This window comes from Camelina sativa, chromosome 4 (assembly GCF_030686135.1).
Source record: "Camelina sativa cultivar CO46 ecotype springtype chromosome 4, ASM3068613v1".
In the NCBI taxonomy this organism is placed as follows: domain Eukaryota; kingdom Viridiplantae; phylum Streptophyta; class Magnoliopsida; order Brassicales; family Brassicaceae; genus Camelina; species Camelina sativa.
In genome coordinates, this window is record NC_141883.1 from 31,961,645 (window position 1) to 31,984,205 (window position 22,561).

Here is a 22,561-nt window from a genome sequence, read left to right on the forward strand (position 1 = left end):
TGTTTGTTTATCGGGAGACGAAGATGACCAAACAAGCCCTATCTCACCCCCACCCACGATTACACAGAACAAAACAAAAAAAAATTATTTTTTCTTTTCTATTTGTTCAAGATATTCCATAATTAAATATATATAGAATATATATTTAAAATCTATACTATTAATTGGGGAGTACAAAACAAGATTTTAAAAAAGAAAAATATATATTATATATTCATGTTGCCAAACAGGTTCAATTACTTATATAATTAAAAAATAAAAAGAGTAAACATGTTAAACAAAACTGTTTTTGAAAAATCTAATAATTATGGAAATAATAATTACGAAATTAGTTATAAAATTAAAATTACCCGATATTTTTAGAAATGGTTTAAAGTTGTTACCATAAAAGCAAATTATTAAATTTGAAATTGTATATATATAACGTAAATAGTTCTAGATTTTGAGATATTTATAGAAATCTAATTTAATTTTTGGATATTATCTTTTATTTTAAAATCTTAAATTTCTTAACCAAACTATATAGTTAAAATTTAAAACTATGGTCTTTTTATCTTTTTTGTTTGGCAAATAAACAGCAATGCCCAAAAATATGCTAAATATATCTTTTTCTGTTAAGACTCAAACTTATTTAATTTACCAAAAAAAAAAAAATTAGCAAGGTAAAAGATTTTCAGGATTAATTTTTAGAAAAATATTGGTATTTAGTATGAGACATTTACGTATTTTCTTGAAAAAAAAACAAAGCAGATTAATAAAAAAAAAATCAGACCAAATTTGAGTCTTATAATTTAAACAGATTTCCATAACAAATAGATTTCCATATTTAAATTCGAATAAAACTCAAGGAAAGATATTAATTTTAGAGCTTATAGTTCAAACAGACTTCCATAATCAACCATTTAGAATAATAGATACTGAAAACTTTTATATTTATTTTAAATAATAATTATCTATATATTTAAAAATCCTTAATTTCAGTATTTTATATATAATAATTATCTATATATAATCACAGTTAAAATATTCCAAAATTAAAATATACATCTCAAACAAGTAAACTGTTATTAAAATCACGGTTATAAGTTGGAAAAATATTATATATATGAGACGGGACGGGTTTTCTATCCAGAAATAGACATATCATTTTTTTTTTTACTGTTTTTTTTTAAATGTATTTGTCTTTGCTCACAATAAAACAAATCCAATCATTTTTTGTCTACATCAATTAAAAACAAATCGAATACTAAATTGGTATCAGTTTTGATTATGAATTGTTAATAACATTCCTAAAACTTAAGCTTGGACATAGAAACCATACCCAAATACCCAATCTGGAAGCTGACCCGGTAAACCAGGTTTGGGTTAGGTACGGATTTACCTATGATAATCTATTTCACAACAAAGGAAACATGAGAAATACTCAACCGTTTAAATATGAGAAATACATTATTAAAGTTCAAGAATGGTATTATAATAATCCATTTCACAACAAAGGAAACATGCATGAAGGACAAGATTCAGCAATGTGGAGCAGACCACCACAAACAATTCTGAAATGTAATTATGATGCAGGGTTTGATAAATACACTAATCAAGCAACAGGAGGATGGATTATTAGGGATTCATATGGTTATTCAACTAGATGGGGATCACAAAAATTAGGATCAGCAAAGACTCCTCTCCAAGCAGAAGCAAAGGCATTATTAGCAGCAATGCAACAAGTTTGGATAAAAGGATATACATATATCTGTTTTGAAGGAGACTGTCAACTGCTCACTAAGATCCTAGACAACAAACATCAAGACTTTTCCATTGAAGGCATCATTCAAGATATAAGATGGTGGCAATCAAAATTTCAATCTGTTCAATTTGTCTTCACTAAACGATGTTGTAACAAAGTAGCTAATTTGTTAGCAAAATTTGGATGTCTTAATAGCCAATTTTATTTTAACTGTTTTAGACCACCAGCTTGGTTATCTCACCAAATGTATACAGACTTTATTAATTCATCAATATAATTCACTTTTAGACGAAAAAAAGAAAAAGAAAAAAAGATTGTAACATACAGTATGGAGAAGTTATGTCCAAGACAGACAAAGTGGACCAATGAGAATCCTCTAATTTCATCCTTCGTTTAGCAAAACTTATTATAAAATGGATTTAATCTTTCAAATACGAAGGCCATTATTCGAACCTGAGATGATCTCCCGTTAGTAAAAAAAAAATCCAAAGGTGAAACTTGTTGTTACATGGCTTGCACACCAGGTTACATCTTTCGCTAAAAGAAGGGAAAGAAAGAATCAGATTGCAGAGTAAGGATTAAGGAAGCTCAAGAATCAACTTCAAATGTGTCAAACGCTCTAGTTGTTACAGAAGGTTTCAGTATTAAAGGAAAGACAAAAGACTCTGTTAGAAGTGGAGACTTTGATAGGAGCTAATTAAGTGGTGATATGAGAGGAGCTGATTACTCTGTTTTGAGTCGTTACCGACTCTGCAACCTGAAACAGAGTATAAAGAGAAGAAACTTGCTTGGTGATGATTGCGATCCGATCCGATCCGTTTTCAGATTTCTCTGTGCGTAAATGAGAGAAAGAGAGAGATGATGATGATGATAGTTACGTTACTTGTAAGAGTTCATCTTAGAGTTAGGGTTTCTCTCTATTCTTCTTCTCCAAGTGCACTTTGAGATAATTGATCCTATGGATGTCTCCTACTCCATGTTCTAATTGCTCTTACTTTATGGCCACAAATCGCTATAGTTATCATTTAAAAAATTAATGGAAATATTATGCACCGGATTGTATGACATCGTCTATGTTGAACACAGATTAAGAAATTTAACAAAAGACATACTACTCTTAATCTATATCTGTTTTGCTTTCTATCAGAGAAAGTATATACTGTTACATCATAGAAATTTCTAACAAAAGACATTTTATTTCCGCCAAATATTCATTATATATCATATAATATGTTTTAATTTATCACCATATTATTATTAATATTCCTTTTAGAAAAATTAAATATCCATTATATCTTATATATTATAGTTTTGGCCATCTCTTGTAAAGTTGACGGCACTAGATAGCGGTGTGTTGCACTAGCATATTCAAGGCAGAACTCATCGTCATCTATGTTTGAAATCGATACTCAAAAGACATGTATTGTTGAGTGTGTGTTAGTGCCAAATGTGTTACGATGTGTCAATAACATTTTATTTATGATGTTGACTTATTCTTGTGTGTTGTTACTATTTTCTATTACATGGTCGAATATGTCAATGCACAACCACGAGTAGTTAGTTACACAACTGTTACTAGTATCTATTTTCTTGTATGTAAATGGGTTACAAGTTATAAATAGCATTGACATCAAAGGTGATTTCAAATTTACCCAAAAAAAATCGAATTATTTTTGGAGAAAAATATCAAAAATCAATCTCTTGAGATATACTACTAACCAGAGCTGACCCAACCCATAAAATCGGTTTAAGCATCCTTCTTGGTATTTTTATTTTTGCTTGCATTTTAACAACATGTAGAGAAAGTGAGAAACTCATGAGTTAAAAACTTAAAAGGCATAATCAATTGTGTGTGTGTGTAGTAAACATTAGCTGTTGTTATATGAGGTAGAGTTAATTGTTAGGTACACTAGACATTCAATGATTCAAACCAAACGTATTAATAATGGGTTAACTTTTAGAAACTAAATCATATACGTATATATATATATATATGTCACATAACCCTGAAACCCATATATAGGTCTAAGACTATATAATAAAATAGATATCCATATCACAAATAGAATAACGTTTCAACTAGACCCGTGATTCATTTTATTTATATTATATTTTTTATATAAAATAAAATTTATGTTATTGTTTTAAAAACTTTTTTTTTGATAAAACATTATGCAGTAAAATTATATGCTAAATATGAAGGCTTGAAAAAAACACCTATTTTATAAGTTTTATATTGTTAATGATTCTAGATAAGTATCCGTGCTATAACACTGGTTAAATTTTATTTCGTGAAATTCATTTTATTTATATTGTATTTTTTATATAAAATATAATTTATGTTATTGTTTTTAAAAGTTTTTTTGGATAAAACATTATGCAATAAAATCATATACTAAATATGAAGGCTTGAAAAAAAACACCTATTTTGTAAGTTTTATATTGTTAATGATTCTAGATAAATACATGTGCTATAACACTGGTTACATTTTATTTCGTAATTTATCTTGTAACTCACTACAGTAGAACATCTATAAATTAATACTCATTAAATTAATATTCGCTATAAATTAATAAATTCTTCTGGTCCCGAGTTGGGCCGGTGGAAAAAATGACAAATTTTGATAAAATAATAAGATAATAACTTTTTTAGAAATCTTATGTAAAAATATGGTCCCATCAATATCATAAATTAATAATCAATTAAACTAAATATATATATATATATATATAAATTTAAGAAAATCTAGTGAAATATGACTATGATTGTTTGCTTATTCTTGAATTTGCATTCTTGTTGGAGCTCATCAATAATCTTTTTCATTGTTGTCCCGACCTTATTAATTTATAGAGGTTTTACTGTATTTAACTTGTAACCAATCAATCTATCAATTTCGTAATCTATCTTTGGTTAACGTTGTGGTCTATTGATAAAATATGTAGAAAATAAATTTGTAATAGTGTGTTTAAAAATCTTTGGAAACAACATGATATAATCTTCCAAAAATACATTTTGAAATATCCATGATTTTATTTGTTACCATTATATCAATTATTAATTTGGAATATCCATAATATTTAGGTGTAACCATTAATATTAATATATGGATTAATCTATAACTTATCTCTAACCTATTTGTAACTATTTATTAAAAATATAAAATCTACAAAAACTATGGTGTGTAATACTTTTTATTAAAAAGGGGATTTTCTTTAGACATTTGCATTCACCAACAATATATATCTCATATATGATGGTGAAGTGACTTATCAGGTTACTCCGACCAGTCCCTTCTAATCACATTTAGTGTGTGTATATGGAGTTTTTACCAAATTATGGAGTTTTTACCACACAGCCTCCTCTAGCAGAGCCATCTAGTTTCGTCAATATCAAAAAGGATAGTAGCGGTTCTTTTTCCAAAAAGGATCATTCATCATCATATATTACTGCATAGTATTATTTGTTTTTCTTTCAGCTCCACCATTATCATTTCTTTGTTGTTGTTTTTTTTTTTGCAGACGCCTTCGCCTACTTTGACAATTTATACTACATAGTACATGCAAATGTTTTGTCAAGGACGACCAAAAGTGAAAAGTCTTTATTTGAATGTTCACTTACTTTATAGGTAGCATCTTTTCTTTGTCTTAACAGCCGGACACACACATGACGTCATCGATATGACATAAGCGTGAGCAAAAACGAGAACATGAACAATTATGGAAAAACAAAAGAGAAAGAACAACAATTAGATATGTGGATAAACAGAAAAAAACAGTTAGTTCAGTGGAATAAAGGATACAAAGACTAAATTTGAAGGTCAATTTTTCTTTTAATATGTTTTAATCAAAAAATAACATAATTTTTTTCCACATACAGTAAAACCTCTATAAATTAATAAGGTCGGGACCATGAAATTTTATTAATTTATAGAGGTTTTAATTTATTATAGAGAAATTTTCCTAATTTGGTAAAAAATTAAAAAAATAAAATTTAATGGTTATAACTAATATTTTTATAAAATCAATTACAATAAAAATAACAGTTATCATGTTTTGACTATAGCACTCAAAGATTTTTATGGTACTTTAATAAAAAATAATGTGTAGATATATACATATATTTAGATAATTTTATTTAATTATTAATTTATATTATTGATAGGATCATATATTTACAAAGGATTTTCAAAAAAAATATTATCTTATTATATTATCGAATTATATTCAAAATTACACTAGTCCCAACTTGGGACCGGCGAAATTTATTAATTTATAGAGATTATTAATTTACCGAGTATTAATTTATAGAGGTTCTAGTGTAACTCATCTGATAAGATGGAATGAGTTATTATTATTATTTTTTTTTGTAGACATAATGAGTTTTTTTTTTCCATCAATTGATCGATCTCTAGTTCACTGGTAACTGGTAAGTGGTACGTAAACCTCCCAAACTTTATCCATATCTTAAATAATCTGGTTTACTTTTCTTTTGGTCAAGTTGCAAATCGACGTACTTAGTCAGAAAGTTAGCCGCTTACCAAATAAACCAACAGAAAGACTATAAATAATAGAAATAATCGATTTTAGAAATGCGCGGTTAATAAGAAAATTCAAAATTGCAACGATTTGTATTAGATCAAAATCCCAAAACACCTGATTTATTGTGTAGGAGTTTTTTTCTTTCGGTTGACAACCATTTTGTAGTTTTACAATAACTACTCATATACACATCACTGATTACACACCTGAGACACATCTATTATACAAATAGTTGTTATTGAATTTTGGTGTCGCTAACATTATATTTTAGTATCGTACGTTGACTGATATCTTGACTATAGGTACCACAATTTTTAGATGGTATCTATCAGCCTAATGGATAATTTTGTTCACAGATATGATTTTTTTTTTTTTTTTTTTTTTTTTTTTTTTTTTTTGTCAACAGATATGATTTATCGTTTATCTATTTTGTTGTTGTTGTTTTAGGAGACAATTCATAGGGCTGTACCCATACTTCTCTTGATCTCTTCATTCATACGTGCAATTTTTATTATTTATTTTTGTTAAGGACGACCAAAAGTGAAAAGTCACGATTACTAGTCTTTGATTTAACATTTAAATCTCTCAATCTGACTTATATTTGCTATGTGAGCGTACGCATATTAATTTGACGTCGCTTAGATGACGTAAGCTATATGACATAATAATCAATACTAGACACGACTTGATATGTGTAATTGGTCTTGGTGAAGACACCACTTAATGTTTCATTTCAACTTTTGTAGTTGGTGTTAGTGATGAAATAATAATAACAGAGAAACAATGTCGATGGTAGACAATATTGACAGAATAATGTCGTTTAGGTTTATTGGTTAGGCGCGACAATACTTTGATAATTCATTTCGGGGATTAGCAATCAAATTTTAGATGTTAGATACAATTCGTTTAACATCGAGTCAACATTATCTAAAAGTAAAATTAAACACAGGTTTGATGTCCGTTTCTATCGCCCAATAAACTCCCATAATGAAATTTATTTACAGTGTCATCAGATGCACCAGTCCAACAATTATAGTATTTTAGAATCAATTATTGAAATAGGAATCATTTATTTTGGTTATCTCGACATATAGATCTGATCGATAAAGGGATCTCGAGACGTCTTATACAATTACCGGGAATTTCTCAAATTAAAAATTTATTATATAAACACTTGCTCATAAAACTATATAGGTTAGAAGAATATGATACAAAGACTTGCTATTTGCTGGTCAATTATCTATTAACGAAAACTTCGTAAATGCATGTACTATATATCACAGCTATCAGAATCGTACACATGTGTTTCAGAGTTAAGTATAAATCAAATCAATTACATTCTTTTTCCACATTGGATAAGTGAGCTAGGAAGCAACCAAAATTTCGAAGAAGAAAAAGAAAAGATACGTTTCTCTTTATCTTTTAACAAAAGAACAACAAAATCCTCGATATCAATGATGAAAAAATGTTTAAACATTGGATCTATTTCTATATATGGATTGTTTGATGATTTTTTTCGTCCATATTTATTTCAGTTTTGACTAAAAATATGTAGTCAATCTCATTCGGCCCGATATAGTGAGCCTAGTTTTGTACCGTACGTAGCAAGATAAAAAGGAGATAGAACAAATGGTGATTGCCTTCCTAAAAGCTCTTAAAAGCTTAATATGAAAAACCAAAAGAACGATGAATTAATTTGAACATAGGATCAAATGATAACAAATTTTTGGTATGCATTAAGGAAAAATTTGAATACATACTTTAAACTTAATAGGAAATTTGAAATCTATACTAAATTTTTTAAATCTTTGAAATGTACCTTATGTATTGCACTAAATTATTATTTTGTCCTCAATTACAAATTAATTAAAAATAAATACAATATAATTAAATTAATTCATAAGAAAAAAATTTCTTGCGGTAAAAAAAAAGAATTTTTTTTTTTTTAAAAACATTATGTAAACTAGATTTATATGTTGTGAATTTAATCTTGAATTCGGAATTTTGCTAATAATTTTTTTAAAAATGATGAATTGATTTATTGTATATCATATTAATCAATAACTAAAAGATTAAATTCAGATAAAATAAATAAAATATTCCTTTAATTAATAATTAATTAAAAGTTAATAAATAAACACAAAATAATTAAATTAGTTTATGTTAGAAAATTATTTTAAAAAATCACTGTTTACAAATTAGATATTAAAAAAAAATACATAATGATGAAGTAGTTTATTATGGATAATATTAATCAATAACAAAAAATAAAATTCAGATAAAGAACAAAAAATGTGATTTTATAAAACATAAACAACAGAAAAAGACAAAATCACAGTTATATTCTCCTCTTCCAATACTCTCACCTTTGTACCTTGTCCGTCATCGACTACATTTTCCATTGTGGTTAGTTTCATCTCATGGTTTGGTATTTAAAGCATGTCTAGGTTTTAATTGGGATTGTGTTCTTAATCTGAGTTTCAATTGGGATTTAAGAAAATTATTAAGTTTATTAAAATAAGAAAAAATTGTGAGCTTTAGAAAACAAATCAACAGTTCAAAAAAATCGATTTTTTTTTTTTTTTTTTTTTTTTGTCAAACAAGTTATCATTAACTTAAAACCTCAAAGAGGAGAATTCATACAAATGTAAACTTAAAGGGAAAGCTTAACAAGGTTAAAATACATAGATAGATTATGGCTCCATGAGTTTTCCAAGTAAGTGCAAGTCAATGGGAGGCTAGCAAAGCTTGAAAGATCTGTTGGGACCATGGTGGAAGCGCCTTTGGAGACATGTTCCGCGACTTCCTTGACCAGCAAGTGATCGGTATTGGCTCTTACAAAATATGCATTGGAGCGTTGAAAAATGTGGTACAACATGGACTTGAAGGATGGGGTTCTCGCCAATAAGAGGATATTCATGACCAATTGGTCAAGAATTGATACATATTCTGGTTCAAACCTCATAACACTAGGTGAAGCTATTGGGAGTTGTAAATAAGATATGCAAAAACGGAACAAAGCAGGTGGGTCCTCCCTCACATGAAGCTCTCGGCCATGGAGGTTAAGGAGTCCCACACAAAGCCTGTCGCTGTTAGAGAATTGAGGAAGAGAGACAAACTCGGGCTTACATCCTAAAGGCGGTTGATGGGGGTTGAGAAACAAGGTTGTTCTATGGTTGAACCTAGGAAGAGTCAAGCAAAGGCGTAATAGAACATGTGGATCCTCCCTCACATGAAGCTCAAAGCCATGAAGGTTAAGGAGTCCCACACAAAGCTTGTAGTCGGCCATGTCTTGGGGCACTAAGATAAACACTAGGTTAACTCTAAGAAGCAGGTGGTATTGGTACATGTTGGGGGTTTCTGTGTGCTTTTGAAACAAACTATCCGACTGATATTGATTCAGGTGTGTATCAAACAATCCTATAGAGGCTTTTGCACAGCTATTAAGGTGTTTGCGGCTACCCAAAATAGAGGCATAGTAATCTAACAGGGTTAGGTTTGATAGTCTTCTAGAGGGTCTAAATAACTTCAACATCAGACTTGTAGCAAAGCATAGGCGATAAGCTTTATCTACCAGGGTTCGAGAATAAGAATTTGGTTCAAACCTAGATCGAAGAGGATAAGTATGTAAGGAGCTGCATTGGAATTGATCCTCGACTTGATTTTGTCCAACAGCAAGAATGGGAGGAAGCAAACTTGTATGGCTTGTGAAATCCATCTTCATCGCATAGAGAGGCGGATCAATATAGAATAGAGGCAATGCACAAGCTATGGGATCCAGGTCTGCAGGAGGCGGGGAAGGGAAGGTCTCCCGGGTGAAAGACTTAACCGACATAATCTCACTCAGTTCCGGTGTCAAAACAGAGCTCTCTTCCAACCTCAACCAAGTAGAACACTTGGTGAGGGGGTATGAACCCAAGGGGGAAGGAGATGGGGAGATTGACTGCAAGGGATACCGATAAGAGATACAGAAAGCAAGGCACACAGGGGGCCCTGAGGACTCAGATTTATCACCGAAAGGCTGGGGTCTCAAGAGGAACACCTCGGCAAGACGACCCCCCGATTGAGCTGAGGGGAAAAAGGAGAGATGAAGCTATAGCATATCCGGAGTAGCTTGGCGAACTGTCGAACCTCCGGTGGATTCGAAATCGGAACAGAGCAAGGTTTTGTAACAGAGGAGATGATGGTGGTGGCAGAACAGCGGCCCAGCGGCGCCGATCTGGTTCGACGCCACCGGGAGGAGGTTTTTCGGGGGTTGTGCCAGGGAGCACAGCGGCTAGGGCGAACTCTCGTGTGTATTTAACTCTCTATTCATAAAGATTCAAAAAAATCGATTATGTAACAAATCAATTAATAAAAAAATAAATCAACTTTTTCAATATAAGTCAATAAAGAAAAAACCTAAATCAGCAGGAATAAAATATAAGTCGACAGTTCAAAAAGTCAATCATATTAATAAGTCATTTTAAAATGAAATAAGTTTACTAAGACCAAACAAATCGACGGGAAAAAATATAAATCAACAAACAAAACAAATAAGTCAGCATCATCAAAAGTCGACTATGTAAAAAAAAAAATCGACAATTTTAAAATAAATCAATGGAAAAATAAATAAGCCAGACAAAAATTAAACTTAAATCAACCATTCAAAATATCAACCTTATTAATAAATCAATATAGAATATAATAAGTCAACACTAAATAAACAAATCAACAGAAAACAAATATAAATCGATAAACAAAAAAAAATTCAATTGTTAAAAAAATCAACTATGTTATAAATCCACTAGCCATAGCATAAGTCAATTGTTTTAATATAAGTCGATGAAAAATATAATTAAGTCAAAAGAAGTAAAAAAAAATGATTGTTCAAAAAGTCGACATTATAAATAAATCAACATTGATTAAAATAAGTCTAAAATATTGATATATATATTATAAATTGTATAATCTTGAATTATTTATTTTTAGATAAATTTAAATCTAAATAATATCAACTAAAATATTTAAATCCTTTTTTATTCAAAATTTTAAGATCAAATTTATTCATGTAATCATTATTTAAAATACAATAAATACGTTTTCATTATAATTTTTATTTATTAAATAATTTATTTCGAATTTAATAATTTTTAAAAGTAATTTATTTTTAAAGTTGAATTATTTTTAAATATATATTAAGTTTTATTATTTTAATTTAATTGTTAAAATTGTTTAAAAATAAAGATATTTCTGTCTATTTCCATTTCAAAATGTATAGTTTTCAAATAACTATAAGATTAAGTATAATTTTCAAATTTCTTTTAAAATTTAGTATATTCTTAAAAATGTCCCCTGCATTAATGCATACAAGCGACTATAATTCTCATATACAATCTCGATTTAAAACAATCGACAAAATTGTTCGTACTCATTCATCTTTGAATATTTTGAAATGCAAAAACAATATTTGCATAAATGTTACTTTGTAAATTACAGTTCGACCTTTTCCCGTAATCAAGCAAAAATGGTTTTGGACATAACATGGAACCCTCAAATCAACACGACAACATTGTGGAAAACTATTATGAAACACTTTAGAGAGAGTCGTCGCGCGTGCATCTCACTCGCGGCGATTTCTCTCTCAAATCTCCTCCTTTTCTGAGCATGATCTCGTGCACCGACAGTGGAGTTCTCCGTCGATTCCAGCAACGATGAGAACTCCAAAGCTCATGGTTCTTCATCCGTAGTCTGCGGCATTATCTCGGCGAAACTATCCGATCAAAATCAAGGGAGCTGCGGCGAGGATAAGCATCTGCGAGACACCGACGGTAAGAGCTCTACCGGCAGTGTAGCTATGCGGAATGGAAGAAGGAGGTTTTCCGGCAAGGAACGAGAGAGGAAGGTGGTTAGGTCGGGCGACTAGAGATTCTGGAGGCTTCATCGGACTGTTGTACGATGGGGGAGATAGTCTGCGATCTGGTGAAGCTAAACCACCATCAAAGGTCCCCCGATCTATTCCCTACTGCTTTGGTCTCTCACGACTGCGCAAGGAACTCCTCGACAAAGACAAGATCGGCTTTCTTCCTCCTTCTCAAAACGGCTCTACGGTGGCGGGATGGCAACGGATCCTGGATCACCATCTCCGTTCGACTCGCGCCGTCCAGGCTCACCGAAAAGTCCCACTCCGGCGAGTATCTGCAGTCCATGGTCGGCGGCTGCACTGTGTTTTACGGTTGTAGATTAGGGTTTCATGTCGTCCAGTTTATTTCGGTTTCGTGAACCCGAGTCGGTTCTGTATTAGATGGTTTAGTTCAGTTTGATGTTTGTGGATTGGGCCTTCGGGATTTTGCATGGGCTTGAATCCGGAAATAGTCCATTCAGACACTAATTTATAAAATTGCATACCCTTTAACAAAAAAAAAAAAACATTAAACGCATTACATCATTTGATTTGTCTTATGGAATTGGAATAACGAGGTAAACCCCGATAATTTTCCAAAAATAATCTGTAATCACTGCAAGAAGCCCAACAGTCACATTCTATTCGGTCATATATATATACACATATTTATGAATTATGGCCGTGATACCATCTGGCGAAAAATATTAATACATTAAAAAGGTAGTCGTTAGCATCGTGGTTATTGTGAAACACTTAGTGGACTTCGTTAGACCGGCCCATATACAGTCCGTGAGTACTCGGCCTCTCGGCCGTACTCGGCACGTGCGTTCTCGGGCATACTCGGCCCGTGCATTCTCGGCCCATCGGTAACACGCGGCTCGTGCACCTTCGGCCCATTGGCCGAAGCCTTTCTCGGCAACAGCTTACTTATGTCGGTTTAGGCTTAAGCCTTTGTACTATCATATATATATAGACATGTAACCTCAAGTTTGATTAATAAGAATACACAAGAGCTTTATCCCTAAGCTCTATATTCATAACACGTTATCAGCACGATAGTCTCAAACCCTAAAACCCTAAGGCAGCCGCCGATTTCATCTCTCTCTTCAAAACCCTAAACCGCCTCTTGTTTCTCCATCTCCTTCGAGACCTTTCTCTTTGGCTCGAAGTTCTTTCGCTGATACACGAGCATCCCTAGCTCGTGATCGAGTTCTTCTCAAAACCCTATCGAGGTTTGCGGTTACACGGTTCGGGGGTGAGTTCACGTACAAGGAGCAGTTCGTGGGAAGCAGCTCGTGGTTCGTGGAAGCAGTTCGTGGTTCGAGGTTCGTGAGATATCTGAGGTCTTTAGCTCCTAGATCTATACCGGTCAGACCCTATTGGTGTTAAGGTAAACAAAGTTCGAACCCTCTCAAAACCCTATGATCGAACTTGAACTTAAAACTATCAAACCCTAAAACATCCAAGTACACAATCTAACAAAGTTTAAATTCCTTAAATCCTAAGACTTAAAATCGGATTGCTAGGTTGTTAGATTGATTGTTAATTGCACCAAACTTTGTCAAGCTTAAAATCGGATTTATTGTTTAAGATTGCTTGAATTGTTGTGTTGCATAAGAACCTAGAACTGTGTTGTTAAAATAGATCTTGATTAATCTATTCTAGGATAATTATAAACTTGGATTATTCATGCATATAGAAATCGAAACTTGTATAGGATGATTAAAATCGGCTGCATGAATTAGTTTATGTGTTCTAGGATTGAATCCGATCAAGAGAAAATTTTAGTTAAATTTCCGTAATTGTTAAAACATGAAATCGGAATTAAAACATAATTAAGATAAGTTCTTAATTAATTTAGTAAATTATCTAAAAGACTAAAAATTAGTGTTTACTAAAATCCTAGACTAAATAGGAAAACCTAAGAAAAGGAAAACCTACCTGAAATTGTTGCATGCATTAGTCTATTTGCTTTTGTTGCATGCATATATTTAAACCATAAACCAAATGTGGCAAGGCATGGTTCGGTCTCAAATACCGCATGGCCTAAGGCATGGTTTGGTCTCAAATACCGCATGTCCTATTGATTGAGTGCATGGGTCGATCTTAAATATCGCATGCTAATATTCGGATGTCTATTTTTGTTGTATACAGATGGCAAGCCTTAAGAGCTTATACTACCCTATCTTGAATGCTTCTGGTGACAATTACTTGCTATGGGCAATGAACACCAAGATCAACCTGAAGTCAAAAGACTTGTTCGAATGCGTTGAAGAGGGTAAAGTGATCACGGACAAGCAAAAGAATAAGTGTATCCAGCACATGCATCATCATATTGCTGAGAGTCTCAAAAACCAGTACCTATTCATAGAGGATCCTCTCGACCTTTGGAAAACGCTTCAGCGTAGATATGGACACCAAAAGAAGGTGCTCCTACCAAAGGCCGAGTACGATTGGAAGCACCTAAGGATCCAGGATTTCAAAACCGTGGATGATTATAATTCTGAGCTTTTTAGGATTGTCTCAGTCCTTAGGTTGTGTGGTACTGTGGTGACAGAGAAAGAGCTATTGGATAAGACTTTGTCTACCTTTAGTCCTAACAACATTGTCCTTCAGCAACAATACCGGCAAACGAAGTATGCCGACTATGGGGCACTCAATGAGGTTTTACTGCTAGCTGAGCAGAACAATGAGCTGTTGCTGATGAATAGTGCTATGAGACCCCCTGGTACAGCCCAATTACCAGAAGCACACAAAGTTGATTTGGGAAAGAAAAGTGTTGCAGAGACTAAGGAGCTTAAAGAGCCTAAAGAGACCAACTACGTCCACAGAGAAAGACACTACGGTCGTGGCCGTGGTGGTAGAGGACGTGGTGGTCGAGGAGGCCAAGCTAGCCGCGGGCGTGGTGGTAGAGGCCGTGGGTCTTTCAAGCCACAAGCCAAGGCAAAATCGGTTTGTCACCGATGTGGTATGTCAAACCACTGGATGAAAAACTGCAGAACTCCCAAACATCTCATTGATGCATATCAAGAAATCTTGAAGAAAAATCCAGAAGCCAATCTTGTGCATCTCGATGATGAAGGAGACTTCGATCATGAGAATGATGACTTCCTAGAGACTTCCGATTGCCTTAAAGAAAATGAATGAATTTTCGGTTTTTAGTTTGGTTTAAAACTATGCTTTTATGCTTTGATTTATTTCTATGTATTGGATAATTGATTTGGTTTAAATTCAAGGATTTATTTTATAATTATTTGCCTTATTAAATTAAAACACAAAAATGTTGTTTTATATAGAAATGGCTGAGGATATGAGTGAACTAGTGGTGGATAGTGGATCCAGTCACACTATACTAAGAGATAAAAGATATTTTATAAACCTCACCATGAGAAATGCCAATGTTAGTACAATTGCGGGTATAGCAAATTTGATAGAGGGCTACGGCCAGGCTCACGTGTTGTTGCCTAATGGCACACACATTGAATTAAGTGATGCCTTATACTCACCCAGCTCTAAGAGAAACTTATTGAGCTTTAAAGATATAAGATTAAATGGTTATCATGTTGAAACCAAGGGTGAAGGAACTAAAGAGTTCTTGTACATTACAGAAATTGTAAAAGGACAAAAGAAGGTCCTAGAGACTATACCTGCACTAGCCACTGGTTTATACCATGCTAAGATTAACACGATAGAGGCTAACTTGGCAAAGCACAGAATGTTCAATGAACAATTCACTCTATGGCATGACCGGCTAGGCCATCCGGGTTCGAACATGATGCGTAAAGTGATTAAGAGTTCGAATGGGCACAACCTCACAGAGAGGAAAGTTATCCCTAAACATCTCACGTGTGTAGCATGCGCACAAGGGAAACTTGTTATAAGGCCTTCACCAGTAAAAGTCACAAAAGAGACTTTACATTTTCTGGAAAGGATACAAGGTGATATATGTGGACCAATACACCCAGCCTGTGGGACGTTTAGATATTTTATGGTGATGATAGATGCATCAACCAGATGGTCGCACGTTTGCTTGTTATCCACAAGAAACCTAGCATTTGCTAGATTGTTGGCTCAGATTATAAGGCTAAGAGCACACTTTCCAGATTTTCCACTTAAGACTATACGTCTAGATAATGCTGGTGAATTCACATCCCAAGCGTTTAATGATTTCTGTATGTCCATGGGGGTGAGTGTGGAACATCCTGTGGCACATGTCCATACACAAAACGGACTAGCTGAGTCCTTCATTAAACGAATACAAATGATAGCTCGACCATTGTTAATGAGATCGAAGTTCCCTGTGTCGGCTTGGGGACACGCAGTAATGCATGCAGCAGAGCTCATACGCATCAGGCCATCTAGTGAACATAAATATTCACCATCCCAACTATTAACGGGTCAAGAGCCAGACATATCCCATCTCAAAACATTCGGTTGTGCCGTTTATGTACCTGTTGCTCCACCACAGAGAACTAAGATGGGACCTCAGAGGAGGATGGGAATATATATTGGATATGAGTCTCCCACCATTATAAAGTATCTCGAGCCATTGACAGGAGATTTATTTAAGGCCAGATACGCGGACTGTCAATTCATTGAGTCCGAATTCCCTGTATTGGGTGGTGAGACTAGCAAGCTGGTCAAGGAATTAACATGGAATCAAACATCCTTAAATTGGCAAGATCCTCGAACTCTAGCATGTGATGCAGAGGTTCAAAAGATTATACATTTACAGAAGCTAGCTAATCAATTGCCAGATTCCTTTGCTGACCCAAAGAGAGTAACAAAATCGTACATACCAGCTTGCAATGCACCAGTACGAATTGATGTTCAGAAGGAACACAATAATCAAGTTGCTACAGAGTCTAAAGCCCGTTTGAAACGAGGTAGACCATTAGGTTCCAAGATAAGAACCCTCGGAAATCTAAAGGTGCAAAACAGACCGAGGTTCAGAGAATTACAGAAAATACAGACATAGCCGCGGCAAATCCACAGGAGCCAGATGGGGTTCAGGACGCTGAACCTCAAGGTCCTGAAGGTATTGATAATAATGAGATATCAATCAATTATATAATGTCTGGGATACAATGGAACCGTAAGGATGTCGACATCGATGATATATTTGCATACAAGGTAGCACTTGAGATAAATGAGGATCTAGAGCCCACATCTATATTAGAGTGCACTCAAAGCAAAGATTGGCTTAGATGGAAAGAAGCTATTGATGTGGAGTTAAACTCTTTAAAGAAGAGAAGTGTGTTTGGTCCGATCTTAAGGACAACAACATAAATTAAACCAGTTGAACATAAGTGGGTCTTTGTAAGAAAGAGAAATGAGAAGAATGAAATCGTGAGATATAAAGCACGGCTTGTAGCACAAGGATTCTCTCAAAGACCAGGCATAGATTATGAGGAGACATACTCCCCTGTGATAGAAGCAACGACTTTTAGATATCTAATAAGTCTGGCTGTAAGGGAAAATTTGGATTTACGGTTAATGGATGTTGTAACCGCCTATTTGTATGGTCCACTGGATAATGAAATTTATATGAGATTACCAGAGGGTATAGAACTCAAAGATAAGAGTGGTTCTCGAGAACAGTACTGCATAAGGCTAGACAAATCGCTTTATGGACTGAAACAGAGTGGTCGAATGTGGTATAACCGATTAAGCGAGTATTTGGCAAAGAAAGGCTATAAGAATGACCCCATCAGTCCATGTATATTTATAAAGAAGTTTGCAAACAAAGGATTTGTGATAATAGCAGTCTATGTGGATGATTTGAACATCCTTGGGACCTCTGGGGAAATCACCCAAACTGTAGAATACCTCAAGAAAGAATTTGAGATGAAAGACCTAGGCAAAACAAAATTCTGTTTGGGATTGCAGCTTGAGTACAGAAACAATGGTATCCTTGTGCATCAAAAGGCATATACAGAAAAGGTACTCAAGAGGTTTAATATGGAGCAAGCTCACTCATTGACTAGCCCAATGGTTGTGAGAAGTACAGAAGTGGATAAAGATCCATTCGCTCCTAAGAAGGACAATGAAGAAGTTCTTGGTCCTGAAGTGTCCTACCTCAGTGCTATAGGAGCGTTAATGTTCTTGGCTAGCCACACTAGACCAGACATAAGCTTTGCCGTGAACCTCCTAGTAAGATATAGTTCTTGTCCGACCATAAGGCACTGGAATGGTATTAAACATGTTCTGCGTTACCTACAGGGGACGACAGACTTTGGTCTATATTATACTAACTATAACAAAGAAGGTTTAGTTGGTTTTGCTGATGCAGGTTATCTATCTGATCCACACAATGGCAAGTCGCAAACAGGTTATGTATTTACACACGGTGGTACAGCAATCTCTTGGCGTTCGATGAAGCAAACACTTGTAGCCACATCGTCAAATCACGCAGAGATACTGGCAATACATGAAGCCAGCCGTGAGTGTGTTTGGTTGCGGTCCATGACTCAACATATTCGGACAGACAGTGGATTAGAAGACAGCAAAGAGGCAACCGTAATCTATGAGGACAATACAGCCTGCATCGCACAGCTCAAGGAAGGTTACATTAAGGGAGATCAGACGAAGCACATATTACCAAAGTTCTTCTACACACATGAACTACAAAAGGCCGGAGAAATTCATGTGGTGCAAGTTCAGTCATGCGACAACTCAACCGATCTCTTCACCAAATCTCTACCGACAACTACATTCAAGAAGCTCTCGCATCATATTGGAATGCGGAGGCTTAAGGACTTGGAGTGATGTTTGGAATAGGGGGAGCAATGTGTGCTGTACTCTTTTTCCTTCACCAAGGTTTTGTCCCAATGGGTTTTTCTGGTAAGATTTTAATGAGGCAGCATCCCCTAAGCACATTGCGTCGATCCCATCCAACATAGGCACGGTCATCTCGTCCAAGGGGGAGTGTTGTGAAACAATTAGTGGACTTCATTAGACCGGCCCATATACAGTCCGTGAGTACTCGGCCTCTCGGCCGTACTCGGCACGTGCGTTCTCGGGCATACTCGGCCCGTGCATTCTCGGCCCATCGGTAACACGCGGCTCGTGCACCTTCGGCCCATTGGCCGAAGCCTTTCTCGGCAACAGCTTACTTATGTCGGTTTAGGCTTAAGCCTTTGTACTATCATATATATATATAGACATGTAACCTCAAGTTTGATTAATAAGAATACACAAGAGCTTTATTCCTAAACTCTATATTCATAACAGTGGTTAATTTTTAAACTTTATTTTCAAAAGGATGTAGTATGTATGATTATTTCCACAGTTACTTTAACTTAAGTCTAGATGCTCATCATGATGGTTTAACAAATAAAAAGAGAAGAAGATGCTCATGAGTCATGACGTCCGTAGTTACGTTTTTAACATATGACGTATATACTGTATATGCATGCAGGTCATTGTGTATGTGTTTGTTGGCCAAGATTTCCAAAGACTCGTTTCTACCTATCCCAGCTAATTGCCTACACCGACTGTTTGAAAGTGGATGAATCACGTAACTAGGTTATTATACCGATTTGTATTATTTGACTAGTCCGTATGATTTATATATACGCAAATAAGAGAAAACAGCTATAGTGTCTCGGACGGTAAGTTGTTCTTTCTTCAAACCCAACGGCCATTGCAGCTCTTCGTGATAACGAGAGGGGTTAATGGCTCTTTTAAGTTTTAATTAATGATTCTATCACTATATTATAGGACGTCCAATCACAATAATAGTCTCTCAAAAGTGTAGATACGAGAGATTAATTTCTATTAAGTTTAATGAGATTAATATAAACGAATTAAGTTAATAAATGCAATACTACAATGGCACAACCTCCTCTAGCAGAGCCATCTAGTTTCGTCAAATATCAAACCGGTAATACCAACAACCTGACCAAAAACGTGACCCAAAAATCTCAAGATTTTAGACAAAATTTATAGTTTGGGGAGCCAGAAACACTAGGTTTAGGTGGTTCCGCATGGTATCTCGTTGAATTCCACAATTTTGGATCAACTAGCTATAAAGCCTAATTCCATTCACAAGTTTGGATCAACCTTGATCTTGTTAGGATACATAAAGATTGGTTATTGACTGGTTTTTAAACGGTTATCTCTAGTTCACTTAGTTTGGTTAATGAAAAGTTTGTATATAAGAAGATTAGGATTAAACTTCCTAAACTAAGCTTTGTAATACACATTTATTTTCTGTTAAGAAAGTTTGTTAGAGCTTTAATTGCTCTCCTCCTCTTCTTCTTCTCCGTCGTGTTCTCCGGTGAATCAGAAACTTAATAGATCTCTGTTCACATTAGATCTCTGTTCACATTATGGATCAACTAGCTATAAAGCCTAAATCCTAACATATACGTGTGCTACATATATAGTACTACATTATCATAATGTCATTATGTATCGTCGAGTCAACATTATCTAAAAGAAAAACACAGGTTTGATTACTATTATCATCAATGAAATTTATTTACATTGTCTTCATATGCCAATCCAACAATATTAGTCTTTTAGATTTCAATAATTGAAATATAAATAATTTATTTTGGTTATCTCGACATGTAGATCCGATCGATAAAGGGATTTTGAGATGTCTGAAACAATTACCGGGAATTTCTCAAAATTAAAAATTTATTATATAAACATGCACTTGTTCATAAAACTATATAGGTTAGTCGAAATATAATACAAATACTTGCTATATTTGCTGGTCAATTATATATTAACGAATAACGAGTACTACATAAATGCATGTACTATCGATCACAGTTATAAGAATCATACACATGTGTTTTAGAGTTAAATATAAATCAAATCAATTACATCATTTTTCCACATTGGATAACATGCAGTGATCGATAGGAATCAACCAAAATTAAGGAAAAGAAAAAGAAAACCATCGATTTGTTTCTCTTTATCTTTTAACTAAAGAACAACAAAATCCTCGATATCAATGATAAAATGTTTGAACATTGGATCTATGGATTGTTTGATGAATTAGTTGTCCATATATATTTCAGTTTTGACTAAAATATGTACGTAGTTAGTCTCATTCAGCACGGTTAGGGAGTCTAGTTTTGATAGAACAAATTGTTATTTCCTTCCTAAAAACTCTTAAAATTAAAGCTTAAATCTGAACAACCAAAAGAAAGATGAATTAATTTGAACATAAGATCTAATGATAACAAATTGTTGGCATGCATGCGACTATTATTCTCATATACAATCTCGTTTTATAACAATCGACAAAATTATTGGTATACCTTCATATCTTTGAATATTTGAAATGCAATATGAAAAACAATATTTGCATACGTAAACGTTACCTTGTAAATTACAATTCGTTTTGTTTTCCCGCAATCAACCAACTGAACCCTCAAGTGAACAACACAACAACATTGTAGAAAACGTATTTACCGTTATAACGAGGCAAACCCCGATAAATTTCCAGAAAATCTGTAATGATTATTCATCACTGCAAGTTAAGCCCAACAGTCATATTCTATTCGGTCATATATATAGAATACATATTTTGATATTTATGACCATGATACCATCTGGCGCAAAAATCCGTTAAAAAGGTAGTCGTCGTTAGCATCGTGGTTTGTTTTGAAATTTTCGAATAGGGATGTATGTATGATTTTTTCCACAGTTACTTTAACTTAAGTCTAGATGCTCATCATGATGGTTTAACAAATAAAACGGGAAGAAGATGCTCATGAGAGTCAGAGTCATGACGCCCGTAGCTACGTTTTTTACGCATGACGTGCGCATATATATATGCATGCAGGTCATTGTGTATGTGTTTGTTGGCCAAGATCAAGATTTTAAGGACCTGTTTCTACCTATCCCAGCTATTGCCTAAAACGACTGTTTGAAAGTGGATGAATCACGTAACTAGATTATTATAAGAATTTATATTAATTTAATTGACTGTTCCGTATCATTTAAATGTGAGAAATGGCTATAGTGTGTACTCGGACGGTAAGTTGTTCTTCCTCTAAACCTAACAGCCATTGCAGCTCTTCGTGTTAACGAGAGGGGTTAATGGCTCTTTTAATGATTCCATCACTATATTACATAGGAGTGTATCCAAAAGTAGAGTTGAGGTGAACTATGAGCTGAGTTCTTCAGAATCAGCAGTGACCCAATAAAACCCAATGACCCACCAAACAAACGAGAAGAATGCATTTGCTGAAGCTTCTTAACCTAGTTCCAGGTTCAATCTGAGAAGCGACGATACTCAGCCATAAATAACCCAATAAAGTGTTAGAAGTTTAGGCATCGAACTCCTAACCTCATCCAACTATATAGTGCATTCCTTACCAATTTGCCACATTAACTACTCTTTTCAGTGTTAGAAGTTTATTTATTTTGTT

General features: G+C 34.0%; 1 protein-coding gene across 1 annotated transcript in view; it reads right to left on the bottom strand.

Moving 5' to 3' along the window:
• The window catches only part of LOC104783143 (putative carboxylesterase 8), a 59,866-nt gene that overhangs the window by 16,682 nt on the left and 20,623 nt on the right, over positions 1 to 22,561 (bottom strand). The window lies entirely within an intron of this gene.